The sequence below is a fragment of the Heterodontus francisci genome, chromosome 41 (assembly GCF_036365525.1).
Source record: "Heterodontus francisci isolate sHetFra1 chromosome 41, sHetFra1.hap1, whole genome shotgun sequence".
In the NCBI taxonomy this organism is placed as follows: Eukaryota; Metazoa; Chordata; class Chondrichthyes; order Heterodontiformes; family Heterodontidae; genus Heterodontus; species Heterodontus francisci.
In genome coordinates this window covers 22,595,067-22,619,186 of record NC_090411.1, presented here as the reverse complement: position 1 = coordinate 22,619,186, position 24,120 = coordinate 22,595,067, and the positions used below count along the sequence as shown (strand labels likewise).

The following is a 24,120-nucleotide window of genomic DNA, read 5'->3' as shown; positions in this document are numbered from 1 at the left end:
ATAGTGTTAGTATATAAAAACAAGAAATGCTGGAACCACTCAGCAGGTCTGGCAGCATCTGTGGAAAGAGAAGCAGAGTTAACGTTTCGGGTCAGTGACCCTTCATCGGAACAGCATCCGCAGTATTTTGTTTTTATTATAGTGTTAGTATGTTTACTTAGCATAATAATGATTTGCAATAATGTCCTGCCATAGCCTTCATATGTTCCAATTTTGGTGTAATATGATGTCATGATACACCCTACTGCCTGATTATGTAAAACAAAACAAAAGACTTGCATTTATATAGCACCTTTCACGACCTCAGGATGTCCCAAAGTACTTTACAGCCAATGAAGTACTATTGAAGTGTAGTGTTGTAATGTAGGAAGCACACCAATTAATTTGCACATAGCAAGCTCTCACAAACAGCAATGTGGGAAGGACTGGATAATCTGTTTTTGTGATGTTGATTGAGGGATAAATATTGGTCAGGACATCGGGAATAACTCCCTTGGCTCTTCTTCAAAACGGTGCCGTGAAATCTTTTGCATCCAGCTGAGAGAGTAGGCCAGGTCTTAGTATTCCTTCAGTATGCACTGAGTGTCAGGCTAGATTTTTGTGCTCAAGTCTCTGGAGTGGGGCTCGAACCCACAACCTTCTGACTTAGCGGCAAGATTGCTACCCAATGAGCCACAGCCTGCTTAGCAGGGTTATAGGCAAGTGCTAGAATAGATAGGCTTGATGGCCGGCGCAGACATGGTGGGCCGAGGTTTCTGTGCTGTATAACCCTATGACTCTATATGTTGCCATGATGGTGTTTATAGCCTCTGTACATTTACCTGCTGTAGTAATGTGTTGCAATAATGTACCCCTATTGCCTCAGTAAGTTCCTATCCTGTAATAATGTTTTGCCATGATGCACCATAAAACCCCAGTTTGTTTCCATACATAATGCAGTGTATTGTGTTGGCGTGATGCACCCAATAGTCTCGGTATTTAGCTTTCCTGTAATACTGTTTTTTTGGGTTCCAAAGTCCACCCCCTCGTCCTTGCTGCAGAACTTGGGCAATGAATAAGAAAGGGTGAAAACAGGGTGAAGTACGGTGGGATTCTTTATGGCCTGGGCCGCTTCGGTTACCGTGAAGGCCTGTTAGGAACCTTAGGAATGCTCAGCAGATGGGGCTCTGGCAAACAATTTCTCAACAGTAGAACAGGCAGAAGATGTGCCATCTGAAATATCTCGAAGGCTGTTCTGGCGGATGAAGGCTGCAGCAGAACAAAACCCTCCAATCGTTTTGGTTTCCTTGCCATTGGATCAAGGTGCCGTCTTGTCAAAATACGAGTGGAAGCTGGTGTGCAGCGGTTTCTCCACGCTAAAAGATGTCATGCAGATGTGTCTTCCTTTCTGAGCACATCCTCCAAGCCCTTCAGTGACCAGCAAATGGCGATGGGAGCAGGATTGTGTTGTCTGGAAGCTTCTAGCTCTGATCTGGCTCAGAGGCGGCGGTTACAAAATGATCATCTAGCACTTGGATGAGGCAGGGATGCCTTTTGGCAGCTGTAACTGTGACTGAGCAGTCCTCTTTAGGATCCACCCTGCTCACTCCTTATTGGGGAGGGGGCTAGAAAAGGTGCCCTAAACACAGTCTGCCTCACCTCTCCCTACTGGATAGCCACGTCCAGAGAGATCACCTTCTGTGGTAGAAACACACAAAAGACACAAGTAGTAAAGTTTTTGGGACCTGGAAAATCCTAATGGACACACCCATGAGTGAACGCCCGGAGCATTGCGTTTGTCACCCGAGAACTCCGACAATATGACATTGACATTGTCGCTCTGAGTGAGACCTGGCAAGCTGGAGCGGGACAGCTCAAGGAACACCAAAGTGACTATACTTTATTCTGGAAAGGAAAATCAGAAGAAGAACGCAGAATTCACGGAGTTGGATTTGCCATCAAGAATGAACTTGTCAACCAGCTTCATGGGTTCCTTCTTAGAAGCAATGAGCGCCTCATGACTGTTCGTCTCAAACTGGCAAGGAGCTGATACGCCACTGTGATCAGTTCATATGCCCCAACTCTAGACACAGACAACAAAACTAAAGACGATTTCAATGCAAAACTTGACCAAGCTTTCTGTGGGGTTCCGAAGGAGGACAAGCTTATTCTTCTCAGAGACTTCAATGCCAGAGTTGGAAGAGATTCCAATCTCCGGAATGGAACCATTGGCAGGGAAGGAATTGGAAATGTCAATTGCAACGGCATTCTTCTACTTACCAAATACACAGAACATGGGCTTATCACCACCTGTTAATATCCTCAATATCCTGTTCCACCAGAAGAACAAATACAAAACATCACAGCAACACCCAGGATCCAAACACTGGCACCTGATTGATTATGTCATCGTCCATGCCTAGAATCGCAAAGATATCCACATCACCAGAGCAACGACAGGAGCTGATGACTGCTGGACTGATCACTGACTTATTCGTTCAATCATGTCCATCAAACTGGCTCCCAAACAACAAATGCAACAAAAGAGATGTCCACGAAAGATCAGTGTCGTAGCTCTGAAGGATCCAATCAAAAGAGACATTCCAATAACTTAGGGAACAACTTTCAAACTTCAATCAAAAGCAGAAGAAGAGTGTCCACAGCACTTGAAATGTCCATAAGCCCAATATCATCAATGCCTGCAAAGATACACTTGGACTTTCTGTCAGGAAACATCAAGACTGGTTTGATGAAAATGATCAGGATATCAATGAACTGATTGATCACAAGTGCAAAACTGTCTGTGCCTGGTATAATGACCCAAACCCAAAGCAAAAGAAACTGACTTACCAAAAGGCAGAGGTACAAAGGAGCACCCGCAACATGAAGAACAGGTTGTGGGCAGGCAAGGCTAAGGAAATTGAGCATCTCGCTGATATGAATGATATCCATGGCTTCGTCACTGCCACAAAGACCATTTATGGTCCAAGTACTCAAGGTCCAGCTCCTTTTGTGGCCTAAGGATGGGGGAGATCTGATCAAGGAAAGGGAAGCTGCCAATGCCTGTTGCAGGGAGCATTTTGAAGACCTTTTCAATCAAGAATCCATTGTCGATGAGAGCGTTTTCAACTCCATCCTACAACATGCAGCTAGAGACGAGCTTGGAACTCCACCAATGCCTATGGAGGTGATGAAAGCCATCACACAAATGAAGAACAACAAAGCGGCAGGAGGTGATGAAATCCCTGCCGAAATCTTTAAGCACAGAGGAGAGGAACTAACCTTACAGCCCCATGCCCTCATTCTACAGATCTGGAATGAAGAGGCAGTCCCGAATGATCTCAAGAATGTCAGGATTGTGACGATCTTCAATAAAGGGGTCAAATCCAACTGTGGAAATTAGAGGCATCTATCTCCCTGCTCTTTATTGCAGGAAAGATCATTACAAGAACCCTTCTGAACCGACTCATTACACTTGCTGAAGAGCTACTCCCCAAATCTCAATGTGGGTTTAGGCCGTCAAGAGACACTGCTGACATGACTTTCACAGCTTGCCAACTGCAAGGAAAATGTTGTAAACAACATCAACCGCTCTACATAGTATTTTTTGACTTGACAAAGGCTTTCGACTCTGTAAATTGTGAGGCACTTTGTAAGATTCTATTGAAGTATGGATGTCCTCCAAAATTCGTCACCATCCTTTGCCTGCTTCATAATGATTTGCAAGTGGTGATCCTTAGCAACGGATCCATTACAGATCCCTTTGAGGTTAAGACAGGAGTTAAACAAGGTTGTGTCATCGTCCCAACTCCTTTATCGATCTTCCTAGCTGCCATGCTCTCTCTGACTAGAGACAAGCTCCCTGCTGGAGTGCAGCCTATTTATTGAATGGACCCTAACCTATTAAATCTCAGATGACTCCAATCAAAAATTAAGACCACTCCAATTTCAGTCATTGTGCTCTCTTACGACCAGGTGAGAAAGGTGGCTAGGGGTTCTTTTTAGCCTTCACCTGGTCTTATTGTAACAGGGTTTATGTTTTTAAACACAGTGTTTTGAGCCCCCCTTGGTGAATCTTTGCCTTATAATTGGAAAGTGGTGAACAAAGAAATAAGCATAAGCAGGCTTTCTTAGGTTTAAAGAAGAAAAGTAAAATTTATTAAAACTTAAACTCTAATTTGGTTAATGCCTACAGATGCACGCCGTGCCCCATGCTAGCATGCATGCGCGATACATACATGCAAATAGAAACAGAAAAGAGCAGAAGAAAAAATAAAGTAGAGGAGTTTGAGGCAATATCAGAAGAGTTTTGCATTGCTGTGCTTCGAGCTCACTGTAGTCCTTTAGTAAGTAATCTTGCTTTTCATTGGGGCCCAGTATTCTTCTTAAACCTTGTACACTCTAAGAAACTTTTCTCTCCTGGGGTTCATGTGTCTTCAATGGGTCTTCAGTTCTGTGAGAAAGAGATGGGAGCAGACAGGAGGGAGGTCTTTTCAGTCCAGGAGCAAACAGCTTTCTGAGTTTTAAAACTCTGTGGCGAGTTCAAATTCAAAAAATCTCCAACAGTCATGTGACTAAACTGGTCTGACCCCGTCTTCTGTGTATTGGGGAAGCAGGGACTGGTTCCTTTGTTCCAACACTGTCTGCTAGTATGCAAAATAGGTCTTTCTGGCGAGGGGCCTTGCAATTCCTTGTGATAGGCCCTCTTTTCTTCCCAGCAACAATTTTAAGTTTTAATGTTCATGTGGTGAAATAATGTGTGCCTCATTCTTGGCAGGTGGGGGCCTGCATGACAGCTCCAATATACTGATGACATTGCAGTAAGTGCTGTGTTGGAAAGGGATCGTCAGAGAATGGTCGACGTCTTTACTGAAGCATATGAGAAGATGGGACTTACACTCAACATTCAGAAAACCAAAGTCCTCCATCAGCAAGCTCCAAATGCACATGCGCCAGCCCTATTGGTTAGGATTCATGATGAGTGGCTGGAAAATGTGGAACACTTCCAGTACCTTGGAAGTTATCTTTCATGGAAGGCTGACATTGACAAAGAAATCTAGCACCTCCTGAAATCTGCTTATGCAGCCTTTGGCTACCTGAGGAAGCGAGTGTTTGAAGATCACAATCTCAAAACTGAAACCAAACTCATGGTATACCATGCGGTCGTGATCCCTACCTTACAGTACAGGACTGAAATATGGACAATGTAGAGGAGGCACCTCAAAGCACTGGATTCATATCATCAACGCTGACTGCAGAAGATCCTATATATCAAAAGCGAAGACAGGCACACTGACATCAGTATCCTCTCACAAGCAGGTGCCACAAGCTTCATTGAGTTGGTCATATAGTTTTGTTGTCAGATACCAAAGCAGATCTTCTTCTCCCAGTTCAGTCAGGACAGTCTCATCAGAGGAGGACAAAGGAAGCGCTTCAAGGATGTACTGAAAGCCAACATGAAGAAATGCAACATTGACATCAACTCCTGGAAGACCATCACCCTGGACCGAACCAGATGGAGGCAGAGTCTATGGGAAGGATCCCAGCAATTTGAGACCCAACGACAACAAAATGAAGAGGAAAAGCGAGAGTGGCGGGAAGAACAAGCCATGACCTGAACTAATAATACGCGACCAGACATCCCACATGACAACAAATGCTGTACGTACCATAAAGTCTGTAGATCCCGAATTGGCCTCATCAGCCTTCTTCAGATTCACAGAAGATAATCATCCTCACCTGTGAGGGATAGCCAATAACAATAATACTGTTTGGCCATGATCCACCCTAAAGTTCCAGTATGTTTACTTATTGTAATATTGTGTCGCCGTGATGCACTTTATAGCCTCAGTATGGTTACTCATTGTAGTAATGTATTTCAATAATGCATCCCTTTAGCCTTAGTGTGTACCTTCTGTATCCACCACTGGAAAAAGCTCTCCTAAAGCCACTTGCCACTACACTTTCAAATTCCCAACTCTCTATCCTTTGGCCCTGACATTTCTGCACTTGCCAATCTGCTCAAACACACTCATTCCTCCACTTTTGATGCCCGTGTCCCCATTAAAACCATTAGTCTCTCTCACTCTAGTGATTTCCCAGACTTCTCCTCATCTTTCCACTACAAGGGATGGCAGGTTTAGTGATTCACTGCCAGATCTGGCTGGACCACATAAAGCACTATTGGGTCCTCCCCTCATTTGGCAAAACTGCTCACTATTCCAGGATCATCATCATCCTGGAATGCAAAGATAACCTCTGACTTCTTTTCCCTACTGCAGACCAACTTCCTAAAGCCCTCTCTCCTGTTTCCTCCACCCTCAGTCCAACAAGTGCAAGGAGCTCATGGACTCCATTGTCACGAAGATGGAGATGGTCCAATTAGCTGCCTCTGTGCTATCCCTCCCTTCCCCTAGACCACTGAGCCAAACTTCCTCTAAAATTCCCCCCTGCCCTCACATCAGCCCTCTTACCTCCCCTCATGCGCTCTCCAAGCTCATCTTGTTTGTGAGACCCAGCTCCTGCTGCCTCAACCCTATTCCAACTAAGTTGTGCTGATCACACAACTTCTCCTCCTGGTTGCTATGTTAGTTGATATTGTTAACAATTCTCTCCCCTCAGGTACCATTCCTCCTCCGCTGCATGATCCTGTCTTCAAAAAATCTAACCCTTGAAGTGAGAAGGACTGGGTCCATGAAGTTTTTTAAAAATTCGTTCATGGGATGTGAGTGTTGCTGGCAAGGCCAGCACTTATTACCCATCCCTAATTACCCTTGGGAAGGTGGTGGTGAGCCGCCTTCTTGAGCCGCTGCAGTTCATGTGGTGTAGGTACACCCACAGTACTGTCAGGAAGGGAGTTCCAGGATTTTGACCCAGCAACAGTGAAGGAACAGCGATGTAGTTCCATCTCAGGATCGTGTTTGGCTTGGAGGTGCACCTGTTTGGAAGGTGCTGTCGAAGGAGGCTTGACAAATTGCTACAGTGCATTTTGTAGCCGGTAAGTGCCTTTACAGCACTGCTTGTGGGCCAAGAAGAGCAGAATGTTTCCTCCTCGCTCAACAACAGTAAAAGAAGATATTGAAAGACGAAAGGCATCAGTCTTCCCAATATTAAGTTGGAGGAAATTTCTGCTCACCAGACAAGCAGCATGACAAATCGGAGACAGTGGAGAGGTCATTAGAGGTGGTGATAAGATAGAGCTGGGTGTCGTCAGCATACATATGGAATCTGAAGTGCTTTTGGATGATGTCGCTGAGGGGAATATGTAGATGAAAAATAGAAAGATAGATCCTTAGCAGCTCCTGTGGTAACTTTGCAGGAGTGGGAAGAAGAGCATTGTGGGTGATTCTCTGGCTACAATTCAATAGATATAGCAAGGGCAGATCCACCCTCCTAGATATTGATGAAGAGGTATCGGAGGAGGATAGTGTGGTCAGCTATGTTGAAGACTGCAGACAGGTTGAGAAGGAGGAGGGAAAGTTTAATGTGATTACAATCACACAGAATATCAATTGTGATTTTGATAAGGACTGTTTCAGTATTGTAGCTGGGGAGGTTAGGGTGGGGTGTGTGGGAAACCTGATTGGGGGGATTCAAACATGGAATTGTGGGAAAGATAGGCATGGATTTGGGAAGTGACAGCATATTCAAGGATATTGGAGTTCAGATTAGTGCAGCAGGAAACATTAGGGGAAGTTTAGCTTGGTTGGCTCGGGGAAGGAGGGAAATGACAGAGGCAGCTGAATGGATGGTCTCAATCTTTTTGTGAAAAAAAGCCCATGAGCTCATTGCACTTGTTATTGAAGGTGAGGGTGGAGGAGGCACAGGAGGATGATTTAAGAAAATTGTTTGTGGTAGAGAAGAGAAGACAGGGGTCATCATTTGTATTCCAGGGTGTAATATGAATGAGGAGCAGTTTATGGCAAAGGAGAGCAGGACCCGGATACTGCTTTATGTGGTCCAACCAGATCTGGTGATAGATATCCGTTCAATTCTGATTCCCTTGGCTTAACGGAGTGGAGCTGAGAGCTATACCGGGGGAATGGCCTGAGTGAGAAAAGGTAATAGTTTTGATGGGGTTTAGGGCATCAAAGGTAGAGGTGAGGATGTAGTTGAGCAGATTGGTAGCTGCAGAAATGTTATGATGAATGTAGGGCTGAAGACTAAACATTTTGCATTTTGAAAGTGCAGTTGTAATTGAATTGGAAGAGTTTTTAATCAGGTGCGGACAGATATGGAAGTGGGGGAAAGGGGATGTGGATGGAGAGCGATACAAGGAAGTTATCAGAGATGGCATTACCTGTGATCAACACAATGGGAGTAGGGATGCCATGTGAGATGGCAAGGTCAAGGGGATGGCTGTGAATATGGGTTGAGAAGTTTATATGGAGGGATAGATTAAGTGAGTGTAGGAAGGGATTTCAAGAGGGGAGAGCATGATGAATTGAGATGGAGGATGTGAAGTCGCTTGGTGCAGAGGTTGAGGGAGGAAAGCAGTGTCTTGTGGTTGGTCATGGCAATCTTGCTAGGGGTCCCCCTTGGTCTGGAAGAGGAATGGATGGAGGTGATGAGGCCAGGTGGAGCAGTACTAGCTGCTGAAGGAGAGAGGGAGAGGAGCAACAGGAAGCCGAGGAGGGCTCAAGATTTGTGGTGACTTGCTATATGCTCCACATTGTGACGATAGTGAGAGTCCAGCCATTTTCACTAGCAATTGTTCCAGAGGTTCAAGCTCAGGAGCCTCAGGAGGAAGAGGAGGATGATGAGAAATAGGCACAAAAAGTGGGCACTTAGGGAAACACTAGAAGGTTCCAGGCAGACAACCCGCACCTGAAATGGTTTCACACTGCCATCTAATTGACGATCGCTTTTGAGATACATCCTCCGCCATCAGACTTCGGAGCACTGTTGCCACATGCCTTACCATCCACTGCTGAGGATTGATCAAGAAGTTCACCACCTACACTCAATCCTTCCCTTGCCTTCCTCATTAAGAACACAATAAAAAAAGTCCATCAGTTCTAGCACTATCCAATTACCATAATCACTCTTTATCTAGACACGACTAACAGCACTTTGTTATGACCGACTGCTCAAAATAAAGCCCCAATCAAAATATATGATTCTATTTGTGTTGGGAGAAGTGCACTGTCAATTCAGTCCCATCCCTCCACAGATCGCATAACATATCACTTTAAACTTTCTAAATTAAAGAAAACCACAGCCAAATTGTACCAACTATTAACTCCCGAATGAGACGAACCAGGTGCCTTTAGATCAACAAATTAATTGTTTAATTAGAAAAACTAAATTCTTAAACACTGCTAAGATATAAATAACATTTAAAATAGAAAAAAATAGTTTCCTTGCAGATTTACGCTGCTGCCAAAGTGGAATCTTCCAATGTGGAACAGTCCAAGGTTGCTTGAAGTCCTCACAGCCATCTGATGGGGGGAGAAAAAAGGTTCTTCAACAGTAGGACAGTCAGTAGTCTAGTTCCAGTTGAAGTGATGCTCTTCTCCTTTTTCAGCAATGAATTCAGCAATTACAGTTCAGTAGTTAAAGTAATTGGTTATTTTCTTTTAAGAAATGAATCTGGCTTGACTTGTCAGAATTCTGAGAGTATAATAAATAGGGTTTAAATAAACCAAGGGAGAGTTCTCTTTCCTTCAGTATATGCTGGCAGAACAGTTTTCTGTGTGTCTGTGTCTGTACAAACCAGTCAGCCAGTTTTTCAAAAGGCAATCAGCAACATTTATCCAGTCCTTGGTCTCTGAATGGCTGTTGCCAGGTAACCAGGATGCATTCTTTGAAGCTGGTTGGTTCCCTCTCCATATGGTTGTATCCAACGGCAACCAAAATGCATCTTCTTATCAATTCCTGAGGCTTGCTTGTTCTTAAAGCAGTACTGGTCCTTTTACAGCCCTAAAGGCACACGCATACTTCCTGGAAAAGAAATAAAAAAACTACAGGATCATAACAACTTATAAATATTGAACTATTTCACCCTGGTGTTTACCCTTAGTGGACATCCTATAAGTGCCGTTTCCTACTCCTGAGTTGCAGCAGCAGAGGGCAGTTCAGGTGTTCTGCTGGGACGATCTGGAGAGGCTGTGGGCTGTGATGGCCAGGCTTCAGAACTGCATCATCTCAACAGGGACTTCAGCAGCCTGGGCTGCTAGCTGACAGGCAACTACAAGAACAATTGTGAAGTGGCAGGGGAGGGAGCAGGAATGTGGCACGCAGAAAGAGGCCAGTAGGTTCCTGCACCATGATTCCCACACCCCTCCTGCCTGCTGTCTGTTCAGCCAGCCCAGCAATCTGCTGGAGGACAGCTCTCTAGGCAGCTGAGACCCTCTGCAAATGCCTTTCAAAATGAAGAGCCCAGAGTCACTATGACAGCTGCCCGAGCTTGCACCACAGCACTTTGCCATTCCATGGAAGATGCAGTAGTGCAATGGAAGCTGTTTGGGCTTCCGATGTAGCATTTTGTCATTCCGGATAAGCTGTTATGACTGCCCGTGGAAGCTGCGATATCAGTCAACAGATGTGGGTGGCACAGTGGCGCAGTGGTTAACACTGCAGCCTCACAGCTCCAGTGACCTGGGTTTAGTTCTGGGTACTGTCTATGCAGTGTTTGCAAGTTCTCCCTGTGACCGCGTGGGTTTCTGCCGGGTGCTCCGGTTTCCTCCCACAGCCAAAGACTTGCAGGTTGATAGGTAAACTGGTCATTGTAAATTGCCCGTAGTGTAGGTAGGTGGTAGGAAAATGTGGGGATATGGTAGGGAGTATGGGAGTAATGTAGGATTAGTATAAATGGGTGGTTGTTGGTCGGCACAGACTCGGTGGGCCGAAGGGCCTGTTTCAGTGCTGTATCTCTAAATAAAAAATAAGATGCTACATGATGTTGTGCTGGGTGGAACTGGACAGCTTCTCCTCTGTGGAAAGGATGGGTTCCAGGCTTTGCATCAAGCCATGAGCTAAACTGGAGGTGGACTCCTCCATCTCACCATCCATAACCCATAAGCTTTCAATTAGGCTGTCCATTGGACCAAGCATTTGGGTTATCAAACCCATCAGCCTCCTTCTGAAGCTTGGCCCTGCGAGGTCCTCATCTCACTCCTCTGCAGCAAAACTAGTATGTGACTTTGCACATTGCAATTATGGCACCTGAGGTGCCCCTTTCACCTAGCATGGCTGCAGCCCACCAGTGCCCCGTTTGTGCCACTATGAGGAGCTACATTCCAACCTAGGCTCTGAGTTACATGGTGCCAGTCTCTAAATTGTGCCTGTGACAGTGGTAATGATTGACCCAGTGCCTTCTCCCTCACTGTCCGCCTCATTCTCTTCCTCTGGGGACAAGATGGCTGTTCCAGTACTTCTGGGATGGGGTGGGGGAGCGCGAAGCGAGGTAGATTTTGCTCCTGGGAGTCTACAATGATAAAACCAGAAGGGTTAGGATGCAGCTCATGTGGCCACTATATCGCACTACATTTATGATGAAAGCATACAGAATTAATGAGTGAGGATAGGTTTGGGGAATTATGGACAAGGAATAATTCTGGTTATGTAAGGAAGTTAGGGAGGCCACATACCTCTGCCTGTGGCCATGGAGTTTGTCACTCCCTTCCCGATTACTGCCAGCACTCCCTTCTCAAGAGGAGTGATCTCATGAAGGCATGCTTCCTTTCCTGCAGTCAGGTTCTGTTTCTGGCTGTTATGTGCTATCTTGTCCTGGAAGGGAAAGAGCGGTGATTGTGAATGAGTGCATTGGCAGGTGTGTGTGTGTGCGTGTGCGTGCGTCGTGTAGTGTGTAGTTAGACGGTGGATGCAGTATGTTGAGGTTGTGATGCTGGTGATGGTGCAGTTATTGAGAAGTGTGTTTGTGAGATGGGATCTTATCTTGACCACTTTCGTGTCAAGTCATTACATTTTCTGCAGTACTGGTGCCATGTCCTGGGGACGGTGTTCCTGGCTGTGAGCTCCTCGGCAATCTCCTTCCACATTCACAACAGTTACCTCTGTGGCTTCTTCCTTCGTTCATGTAGATATAGGTCCTCCCTCCTCCTCTGTATCTCCTCCATCAGGACCTCCAGTGGTGCCTCTGAGAACATGTGAGTCCTCTCCCTCAGTCCTTGAGCCACCCTAACATATGCCATTGTCTATCAGTCAGCACACTCCACACCTTCAGTGGAAGTGTACGCGTAGAGACTACATATACCGCAAGAGAAAATTGCCTCTTATCAGAATTTGTGCTAAATATGCAGGTCTCTGTTTTAGCACGTTCGAGCAGGTTTAAATCGCCATAATCAGCAATTAATCCCAAAATTGCAGGCTAAATCCAAACAAGCGCATCTTATTAATACAGCACCCACTTATTGTCTGTTTTCACCCTTTCCCCAAAGTAACCCCGAGCATGTTTACCTATTGTCGTCCGGTGTTGCCATAGTGCATGCTATAGTTTCAGTATCCTTACTTAATTTAGTAACGTGTTGCTTTGCTGTAGTAATATGTTGCAATGATTATGTAGTACTTACAGCACAGAAACGGGCCATTAGGGCCTAAAGCTCCATCCTGCTGTTTATGCTCCTCTCGAGCTTCTTTTCACCCTTCTTCATTTAACCCATCAACATATCCTTCTATTCCTTGCTCCCTAGTGTACTTTATCTAGCCTCCTGTTAAATGCATCTATGCTATTCACCACAACTGCTCCTTTTGGTTCCACATTCTAACTCCTCTCTGGGTAAAGAAATTTCTCCTGAATTCCCTGTTAGATTTATTCGTGACTATCTCACATTTATGGCCCCGAGTTTTGTTTTACACTGACCCTATCAAACACTTCCATAATTTTAACGACATGTATCAGGTCACCCCTAGTGTCCTCTTTTCTAGAGCCTGTTCAATCTTTCCTGATAGGTATAACCAACCTCTCAGCTCTGGTATAATTCTATTAAATCTTTTTGCACCTTCTCCAGTGACTCTAACTCCTCTTTATAATATGGAGATCAGACCTGTTCACAGTACAGCAATAGTGATCTAACCAAAGTTCGATACAAGTTTAACATGGCTTCTCTGTTTTTCAATTCTGTCCCTCTAGAGATGATCCCAGTGCTTGGTTTGTTTTTTTTAATAGCCTTATTAACCTGTGTTTCTACTTTTCTGTGATTTGTATATCTGTAACCCCAGATCCCTCTGCTTCTCTAGCCTACTTACACACTTATTTTCTAAGAAGTATGTGGCCTCCTTATTCTTCCTACCAAAATTTACCACTTCACACTTGTCTATATTGAAGTCAATTTGCCAATTACCAAGTTTTCTAATGTCTACGATTCTTTGTAATACTTGGCATGTCAAGTTAGATATGATGAACAGACTGTGAATGTGTGTTGGGTATCTCCCTGTGCCTCTTACACTATGCCATGCAACATTTTAGATTCATCTGAGCAGGGGCATTAGTTTCTGTCTTGAACAAAAATCATCACCTCCATGCTGCATTGAAATGTCAGCCTAGTTTATGTGCCCAGGTCTTACTGGGGCATTAGTCGACAACTTATGGACTGAGAAGTGGGAGTTACAAACTGAACCAAGCTGACACTTTGATACACAATAACATACATAATTAATGGAACCTATTTGATCTAGTACAATACTGTAATTCGAGACCTGATTTATTGCGATTACAACACTGCTACAATTACAGATCAAATTTACAGTTCGTTCAGTACTGAAAAGGTCAGTGCACTTTTGCATTCTGCAATTTGCGTTATAAATTAGGTAAACATTTGCAAAAAGCTTAAAATAAATAAAATGCATCCATTTCACTTACAGTTGTAAAATAACCTGTCAGCAAGGGCTGTAGCTGCTGACTCATTCAATATATTCGTAAAGGCAACTGATTCCCAAATCAACAGCAGAGGGATATGAACTCGAACTAAAGCAGGTAGTTGAAAAAAGGATGCTTGTCACTTCAATATTGCATGTTATAGACTCAATATGTTCTTTTACTTTAGTAATGAGTTGCCATGATGTCCCCCTGTATAGTGCCAGCTGTAGCACAGTGGGTAGCACTTTTGCCTCTGAGTTAGAGTTAAAGTCCCCCTCCAGGACTTGAACACAAAAATCCAAGCTGATACTCCAGTGCAATACTGAGGGTGTGTGGAGGTGCCATTTTTGTATGAGACCTGTTGTGGGACGACCTTAAGAGCGGACCACCTTAACGAAGGAAGTGATGTTGTGTCACACATGACCAGGGAGTTGTGGGTGTAGCCCGATTTGTTTCGATGTGGCTCCTGCAGTAACTGTTTGCATATATATGTTCGAGTTAAGTTGTAATAAAAACCCACATTTTCTTTGGATATGACTTGTAGTCCTGTGAGTCTTAATAGTTCACATATCAAAGGAACATGTAATATTACAAGGCCTTAAACCAAAGTCTGTGTTCTCAGGTGAATGTAAAAGATCCTATGGAACTATTTTGAAGAACAGGGGAGTTATCGACAGTGTCCTGGCCAATATTTATCCCTCAATCAACATTCTAAAAAACAAATTATCTGGTCATTATCGCATTGCTGTTTATAGGAGCTTGCTGCGTGCAAATTGACTGCTGCATTTCCTACATCATTGGTTGTAAAGCACTTTGGGATGTTGTGAAAGGCTCTGTATGAATACAAACCTTTCTTTCTCTGGGCAAAGAAGTAATAGCCTCAGATGATATATTTATTGTGGTAATATATTTATGAGGATACACTGGATAGCATCAGTATGATCCTGTATTGCAGTAACGTGTCGCCATACTGCACCATATAACCTCACTCTATTCCTTTACTGTTGTAATTTTTCCATGAAATAGCCTATAGCCTCAGTATGTTTACTTATTGAAATGAAGTGTTGACATAATACAACCCTATAATCTTTAATGCAGTAATGTTTTACAATGATGTATCCAAGAGTATCAGTATAACCCTGTATTGTAGTAATGCGTTGCTATAATGAACTCTCTCGCCTCAATGTTCCTTTGCAACAGCACTGTGTTGCCATGAGGCAGCTCATAACTTAGCATATTTACTTTTTGTAGTCTTATTATTCCGTTGCCATGATGCTACCTAAAGCTTCAATATATTCATCTCCTCTGGCAATAATTTGCAATGATTCACCCTCTATCGCATTATGTTTACTTATTGTAATAAAGTGTTACCACGATGCACCCTAAAGCCTTGGTAATTTTACTCACCGATGTAAGGTGTTGGCATGATGCACCAAAAATCTATCCTCAATATGTTTTACTGATTGCAATAAATTGCACCTTGACGCATCTATATTTCTTTGGCTGTAATAATCTTTTGCAGTGATGCATACAATTCCCTGGTCATAGGAATGATGCACCCTAAAGCCTCAGTAGGTTCCTTTGTTGCTGCAGTGCTGCCATGATGCACTCTACAGCATCAGTAAGATTCTTGTGGTGTATGAACAAGTTGCCATGATGCCGTAATGTGTTCTTTCATTATAGAACTGTGATGCCATGTTGCACAGTATAGCATCAGTATGTTCCTTTATTTCAGTAGTTTGTTGACATGACCCACCCTATAGCCTCAGTATGTTCCTATTTCTCAGTAGTATTGCCATGCTGGCTGTATAGCCTTACTTACTTGATTGCTGCCATGATGGCCCTTTGCCCTCACTGGGTACCTTTATTGTACTAATGTGTTGGCATGATACAGCTCAAAGCCTCAGTATGATCCATTACATTAGCAATGTGTTGCCATTGATGTACCTTATACTGTCACTATGTTTACTTGTTGGACATATTGGAGTGTTGAGGGTTAATAGTCAACCCACAATTGGTCAGTGTATCTGCTGGTTGCCTGGGAAACACAAGAGAAGCGGTGTAACATGGATCATGAATAATGACACCCAATTCCTCTAAAGTGAAAGGGAGTGACGGCTGGAATGAACATTAACCATGAGCGATTAATGTTGACTGATATAGAGAGATAGTCCGTGGTATGGATTCTTTGAAATAAACGACTAGTGTAATCCTCAGTCCGAAATTATCTTATAATGGTGATAGAAGGAGTTGCCAGTATGAAGGTCTATCTATGCTTGAAATACCATCTTTGTGGTAGACAAACACTATGCAAAGATAGTGTAATTGCACGTCTATGTCAGGAGGAAGAGAAACCCGAATTGCTACTCTTTGTATTGTCTGATTTGATCACTTGTACAGTTTAAATAATGTCTGTTCCATACACTCAACTGTATTATACTTACTCAAAGCATGTTGTCAGAACCACAGAGGGAAGAAGGTTTTGCCATGACACATGGTATTGCCTCAGTACGTTTCTCTACTATAGTAATGTGTTGCTATGACGGATCCTATAGCCTCAGTATGTTCCTGATTTACAGTAATATCAACATACTAAATACATGGGAAGGAAAATACCATCTGGTCCATCAATTCTGCCCCACACCAATAGCTGGACCATTGTGGCTGCCACTTCTTCCTCCACCCACCACCTCCTATATCACGCAGCTATGTGGTCTCATGGGAAAATGTGTTACCATGGTGCATCCAACAGCCTTAGTGAGTTTACTTACAATAATAATGTGTTGCCATGACACTATTACTTCAGTATATAAACGCAGTATTGTTGCCATGATGTACCCTATAACCTCAGTATGTTTATTTATTGTAGTAATCTATAGCTGTGATGCTACCAATAACTTCAGTCTATTCCTGCTCAGTCATAATGGCATGATGTATCCTATAGCTTCAGCATGTTCCTTTACTATATTAATGTCTTGCTATGTTGCATCCTAAAGCATCAATATGTTCCTTTACTATTATAGTTCTGCCAAGGTGTACTCTGCAGCATCAGTATGATCCTTGTGTTGTATTAATAAGTTGCCATGATGCACATAATAACATTCACTATAGAACTATGATGCCATGATACACCATATAGCATCAATATGTTCCTGTATTTCAGTAATGCATTGATATAATGTAGCCTACAGCCTCAGTATATTTACTTATTGCAGTAATGTGTTGCCCTGACACATCGTATACCCTCGGTTTGTTTACTTATTGTAGTGATGTGTTGTCATAATGCTCCCTATTGCCTCAGTATGTTCCTTTTTAGTAGAATTGTTATGATGGACCATATAGCCTTGGTATCTTTACTTGATTAATGTGTTGCTATAGTAACCCTATACCCTCAGTGTGCACTTTTATTATGGTAATGTATTGTCATGATGCAACTTAAAGTCTCAGTATGTGCCTTTATTATAGAAATGTGCTTCCTTCAGGCAACTTGTAGCCTCAGTATGTTCCTGGACTGCACTGATGTGTTGCTGTAATGCACCTAGTAACGCCAGTATGTTTACTTGAAATAGTAATTGTTGGACATGTTGGAGAGTCGCGAGTTAATAATCAACACATCCTATTATGTCCACAATGGTAGGTGTATCTGGGAAAACAAGGAGAGATGCAACATGGAACATGAATAATGGCGCCCAGTTCCTTTGAAATGTAATGGAGTGATGGCTGGAATGAACACCGAACGTGAGCAATTAATGTTGAATAACGTAGAACTATAGTCCATGGTAAAGTTTCTTTGAAATAAACCACCAGTGTAATCCTCAGCTGGCAATTATCTCATAAAGGGACTAGAAGGAGTTATCAGTCTGAAGGTCTGTCAATGCTTGAAATACCATCTTTGTGGTAGTTAGTGTGTAAAGATGACGGAGTTGTCTGTCTACGTCAGGTAGCAGGAGGAAGAGAAACCCGAATTTGTCTACTCTTTGTATTGTCCAGGTTGTCATGATGTGCCCAATAGCCTTAGTGTCTTTACTTACCATAGTAATGTGGTGTCATGATCTACCATATAACCTCAGTATGCTTGCTTACTGTAGTAATGTTTTGCGATGATGCACCCTAAAGCCTCAGTAGGTTCCTTTATGGTAGCAATATGTTGCCATGACGCATTCTACAGCCTCAATATATTTACATACTATAGGAATGTGTTGTCATGATGCACTCTATTGTTGCATTATGAAGTGTTTTGTAGTATTGTTGCCATGGTGTACCATATCAGCCTCAGTATGTTCCTTTGCTGTTATAGTTTGGCCATGATGCTCGCGATAACTGCAGTATGTTCCTTGATGTTCATAATGTGCTGCCATGATGAATCCTACAGTCTCAGTAGATTTACTTATTTACTTCTTATGGTATACTGTTGCCATGATGCACGCTGCAGCCTTAATATGTTCCTTTACTGTTGTAGTGTTGCTACATTGGTATTGCTTCAAAATATTTACTTATTGTATTACTGTCTTGCAATGATACACCATGTAGTTTCAGTTTGCTCATTTAATGTAATCATGTGTTGGCATGATGCACGCCCAAGCCTCAGTATATTTATTTATTGTAGTAATGTGTTGCAATGATGCATCCTATAACCAAAGTACGTTCTTGACTTGTAGCAAGGTATTGCATAATCTTAAGTTTTAGTATAGGATATTCTATGGAATCTATTCTGGAGGAGTCTGAAAATGAACAACTTCTGTACTTCTATTTGGATTGGATATTCCTGTGTCATGTGAATGTCACAAAAATTGCCTATCATGTAGGTAAATGACTTGTATCTAAAAGACAATTATCTTTGCAGGAGTATTTATATTTTCACAGAAAATAGTGGACATCTGGAAGAGGCTGCTGGTTCGTGCAGTGGACACGATTCATTGAATTCCTTCCTGTGAGACGTATTTCTGGCTGGGAAGGAGATCATCTCCTACAAAAGGTAGGTACTTCAAAGAAATCAAGGCCAGAAAGATCTCCTGGATTAGTTTTGATCGCCTAGGGGTGTCAGCGATGCATTTCCCAGACTTTTTTCTCCAAATAGGTTTGGGTTTTTACCTGGTTTTTCACATGTCCCAGGAGATCACATGATTTTGAGTGAAGTGGTGAATCTATATGTTGTGAAACACAATAAGGTATTACAGTTGAATGGATCAGGGGGCCTTTCCTATCCGTCATTGTTGGTATGTCCACATGATGCACCCTAATAGCCTCAGTGTTTACTTACTTCAGTAATGTGTTTCCATGTATGTACCCTACAGCCTCAGTATGTATCTGTTTTGTAGTGAGGTATTGCTGTGATCTTTCAAATTTTAACAGGATATTCTATGCAAACTGTTTTGGAGGAGTCTGTGAAAATGAACAATTTCTGAATTCCCATTTGGATTGAATATTCCCCTGTCACGTGTATGTTACAAAAATTGTCAACCATGTAGGTGAATGACTTGTTTCTAAATGACAATTATCTTTCCAGGAGCGTTTTAAATTTTCCCAGGAAATAGTGGACATCTGGAAGAGGCTTCCGGTTCATGTGGTGGACACCAATTCACTGAGTTCCTTCCTGCGAGACTTGGACCTGTTTCCTGGCTGGAGATCACCTCTTGCAAAAGGTAGGTATTTTAATTAATTCAGGGCTAGATTGATTTACTGGCCTAGTTTCTATCACTGAGGGGGAGACTGAGGATTTCCTAGAATATTTCCCCAAATTGGTCTTGGTTTTTATCTGTTTTCGTTGTCTTTCCCTGGAGATCACATGGTTTTGGTGAGGTAGAGGGTGTGTATATTGTGAAGCATAATAAAGTATTATAATTGTATTGGACAGCCTGGATGGAGCAAAGGGTCGTTTCCTATCCTAGCAACGTTTATATGTTCGCACCATGCTCTTTATAGACACAGCATCTCATTCTAGTCATGTGTTTATGTGAGGCAAACGATAGCGACACTATGTTTCTGTTTGTAGTAATGTGTTACCATGATGGACCCTATGGCTTCTGAATATTTAATGAATGTAGAAGGGATTGCCATGATACACCTTATAGCCTCCGTATGTTCCTACTCAGAGGCAATGTGCTACCTATATCCTCAGTGTGTTTACGAAATGTAGGAACGTTTTGCCATGAAGCATTCTAGATACTCAGTGTGTTGTCATAATGCACCATTAGCAACAGTGTGTTTACTTACTGTAGTATTGCATTGCAATGATGCACCCAACAGCCTCAGTGTGATCCTTTACTGTTGAAATGTTATCATGAGGCACTCTCCAACTTCAGTATGTACCTGTTTTGTACTAACATGTTGCCATAATCTTTCAACTTTTAGCAGAAGCTGTGAAAATGAACAATTTCTGAGCTCCTATTTGAATTGAGTATTTCTGTTTCACGTATATATTACAAAAATTGTCCATCGCGTAGGGAAATGATGTGTATCGAAAAGACAATTATCTATGCAGGAGCGTTTTATATTTTCACAGAAGATAGTGGACATCTGGAAGAGGCTGCTGGTGCGGGCAGTGGACGCGATTTACCTAATTCCTTCAAGCGAGAGATGGAGCTGTTTCTGGCTGGGGCGGAGATCACCGCCTACAAAAGGTAGGGAATGCAAGGAATTCAGTGCCAGGTTGATTTCCTGGCCTAGTTTCTATCACCAAGGGGGGAATTGGAGAGGAATTTCCCAGAATTTTTCCCCCAAATTCCCCTGATTTTCTCACCTCTCCCAAGAGATCACATGGTTTTGGGTGGGGTGGAGAGTATATATATATATATAAGGTATCACAATTGTGTGGGACTGCCTGGATGGACCAGAGGGTCTTATCCTGCCTGGCATTTTTTGTATATTCAGAGGATGCCTCCTATGGACTCAGCATGTTCTCTTATTCTGCTAATGCGTTTACACAAGGTAACCTATAACCTCAGTGCGTTTACTTTTGTAATAATGATGGACCCTATAGCATCTATATGTTCCTTTCCTGTAGTAATGCTTTGTCGTGATTCAAGCAATAGTGGCAGTATCTTTGTTTCTATAGTCATGTGATACCATGACCTTAGTATGGCCATGACCTGCTATGGCTTTAGTATGTTTTTACTCAGTGGTAATGTGTTGCCATGATGCGTTCTATATTTTCATGTGTTTACGTGCTGTAGGAATGTTTTGCCATGAGACACTCTATAGATTGTGAATGTACCTTTATTGCAGTAATGTGATGTCATGATACACCCTATTGCGACAGTCTGTTTCCTTACTGTGATAATGCATGGCAATGTGGGCCCAGTAGCCTCAGTATGTTCATAAACTATAGGAATATATTGCAGTAATGCACCTAATAACCTCAGCATGTTCCTTTACTGTTATAATGTTGCCGTGAGGCACTCTGCAGCTTCAGTATGAATCTGTTTTGTACTAAGTATTGCCGTAATCTTTCAAGTTTTAACAGGACCTTCAATGCAATCTGTTTTGGAGGAGGCTGTGAAAATGAACCATTTCTGTACTCCCATTTGGATTGGCTATTTCCCTGTTACATGTATGTTGTAAAAATTGCTATCATGTAGGTAACAATCTGTGGTCTCAGTATGTTCATTAACTGCAGCAATGTGTTGCCGTGATGCACCCGATCTCTTTAATATGTTTACTTACTGTAGGAATGTGTTGCTTTAATACAACAGCAACTTGTATTTATATAGCACCTTTTAACATAATAAAATGTCCATACTTACATCTTATAGCCTCATTATGTTTACTTATTGTAGTAATATGTTGCCATGATGCACCATATATCAGCATGACATAGAATTGCGTAGAAAATACAGCGCAGAAACAGGCCATTCGGCCCAACCAGACTAGGCTGTTGTTTACACTCCACTCAAGCCTCCTCCCATTCCATCAACGTCATCTCAGCCTTTCAGGTTTTATCTCATGTACTCTTCTAGTTTCCTTTTGAAAGCATCTTATCTCCTTGCCTCAACCACTTCCTATGGTAGTGAGCCTTCTGGTTGTGATTCGAATCACTCGCTGAGTGAAGAAATTTCTTATTTCTCATTTAGATTTACTAGTTACTATGTTGTATCGATTGCCTCTAGATTTGGATTCTCCCGCAAGTGGAAACATTTTCTCCACATCTACCCTGTCCAACCCATTCATAATTTTAAAGACCCCAATCAAGTCACCTGTAAGCCGTCTCTTTTTTTCAAAAGGGAAAGCCGAACCTGTTTGATCTTTCCTGATAGTTGTAATCTCTAAGTCTGGTACCTTGTAAATCTTTCTTGTACTTTCTCCAGTGCTTTTATGTCCTTTTTATTGCATGGAGACCAGAACAGTGCACAGTGTAGCCTGACTAGGATCTTATACAAGTTTAATTTAACTTAACTGCTTTTTAGTTCTATATCCCTAGAAATAAAACCCAGTGCTTTGTTAGCATTTTAAATTGTTTTGCTGACATGATTTGTTCACCTGTATACCTAGACCACTTCTACCCACGTCAGTTCTTTTTTTATTTTATAAGTTATAGATGGTGTTTCTATTTTTCCTACCAAATTATGTCAATATATATCACCTCACATTTATCGGTGTTAAAGTTAATTTCATTTGCCACTTAACTGCCCAGTCTGCAAGTTTTTCAATGCCGCCTTGTATTCTGTTGCATTCTCCCTCAGTGTTAGCTATATTCGCGGTTTAGTATTATCTGCAAACGTTGAGTTACTTATTAATGAATCCAAATCATTAATGTAAATTATGAACAACTGTGGTCCCAGCTTGTGGAACACTGCTTTCTACCATCTATACCACATGCCCTAACCTCTGTCATTCATTTTTTAGTCATTTGTGGGATGTGGGCATCGCTGGCAAGGCCAGCATTTATTGCCCATCCCTAATTGCCCTTGAGAAGGTGGTGGTGAGCTGCCTTCTTGAACTGCTGCAGTGCTTGGGGTATGGGTACACCAACAGTGCTGTTAGGAAGGCCTTTTGAAAATCCAAGTATATGACATCTACTGCATTATCCTTCTCTACTCTTTCCATTGCCTCTTCAAAGGATTCCTTCAGGTTAGTTAAACATGACTTAGCCTCAGTATGTTTACTTATTGTAATCTGTTGCCATGATACAACCTATAGCCTCAGAAGGTTTACTTATTATAGTAATGTGTTGACATGATACACTCCTAGATTCTCAAAGTGATCCTGTATTCTTTGTAATCATTTGCCGTGATGCGCCCAAGAGCCACAATACATTGCTTTATTGTAGTAATGTTTTGCCATAATTCACCCTATAGCATCAATATGTATCCTTACTGTTGTAGTGCTGGTATTTACTTAGTGTAATAATATGTTGCCATGATGCACCTTAAGCCTCAGTATAATTTACTGTAGTAATGTGTTGCCTCAATACAACCTATAGCCTCAGTATGTTTCTTTACTGTAGTGTTGCCATGATGCACCTTATAGCCTCAGTATTTTTGCTTACTGCTGCAATGTGTTGCAATGATGCTCCCTATATCCTCAGAAGGATGCTGAATTCTTCATAATGATTTGTCTTGATGCACCTGAGAGCATCAGTTTATTAAGTATAGTAATGTGTTGTCATGATGCATCCTATTGGATCAGTATGTTCCTGCTCAGTAGTAATTTGTTGCCTTGATGCCCCCTGAAGCCTGTGTTAATTTATTGCAGTATGTGTTGATATGTTTCTTTACCGTAGGAATTCGATGCCATGAGGCACTCTTAAAACCTTAGTATGTTCCTGTATTGTAGTGAAAGAGTCACAGAGTCGTTTACTATAATCATTGCCGTAATGCAACTTATGTCTTCAGAATGTTCCTTTGCTGTAGTAATGTGTTCCAAGGATCCACCATTCGGACTTCTGTTATTGTAGCAATGTGTTGACGTGCCACAGAACATTTACTTTCCGTAGAAATGTGTTGCCTTGATGCACCATATAGCTTCAGAGTGCTCCTTTACTATATTAAAGTGTTGAGGTAATGCTCCCTATAGCCTCAATTCTTACTTTAGTAACATGTTGCTGTGATCCACTGTATAGTCTTTGTATGATTGTGTTATTGCAATGTGTTTCCTTGATGCACCCATAGACTTAGTATGTCCTTAACTGCAGAACTGTGTTGCCATGAATCACTCAATAGCTTCAGTACATTAGTAAGTTGCTATGATGCACCCTAAAGGCTCAGTAGGTTTTTCAACGTATTGTAGTAACATAGTGCCATGATGCGTCCTATAACCTTGGTATGTTTCTTTCTTTATGGTGATATGTATGTTTACCTATTTTAGTAACGTGTTACTGTGACGGA

At 42.2% G+C, this 24,120-nt stretch overlaps 1 protein-coding gene across 1 annotated transcript in view; it reads left to right on the top strand.

The window, feature by feature from the left end:
• Nucleotides 1-24,120, top strand: part of LOC137353632 (glutamate receptor ionotropic, NMDA 2B-like) — a 280,249-nt gene that overhangs the window by 98,921 nt on the left and 157,208 nt on the right. The window lies entirely within an intron of this gene.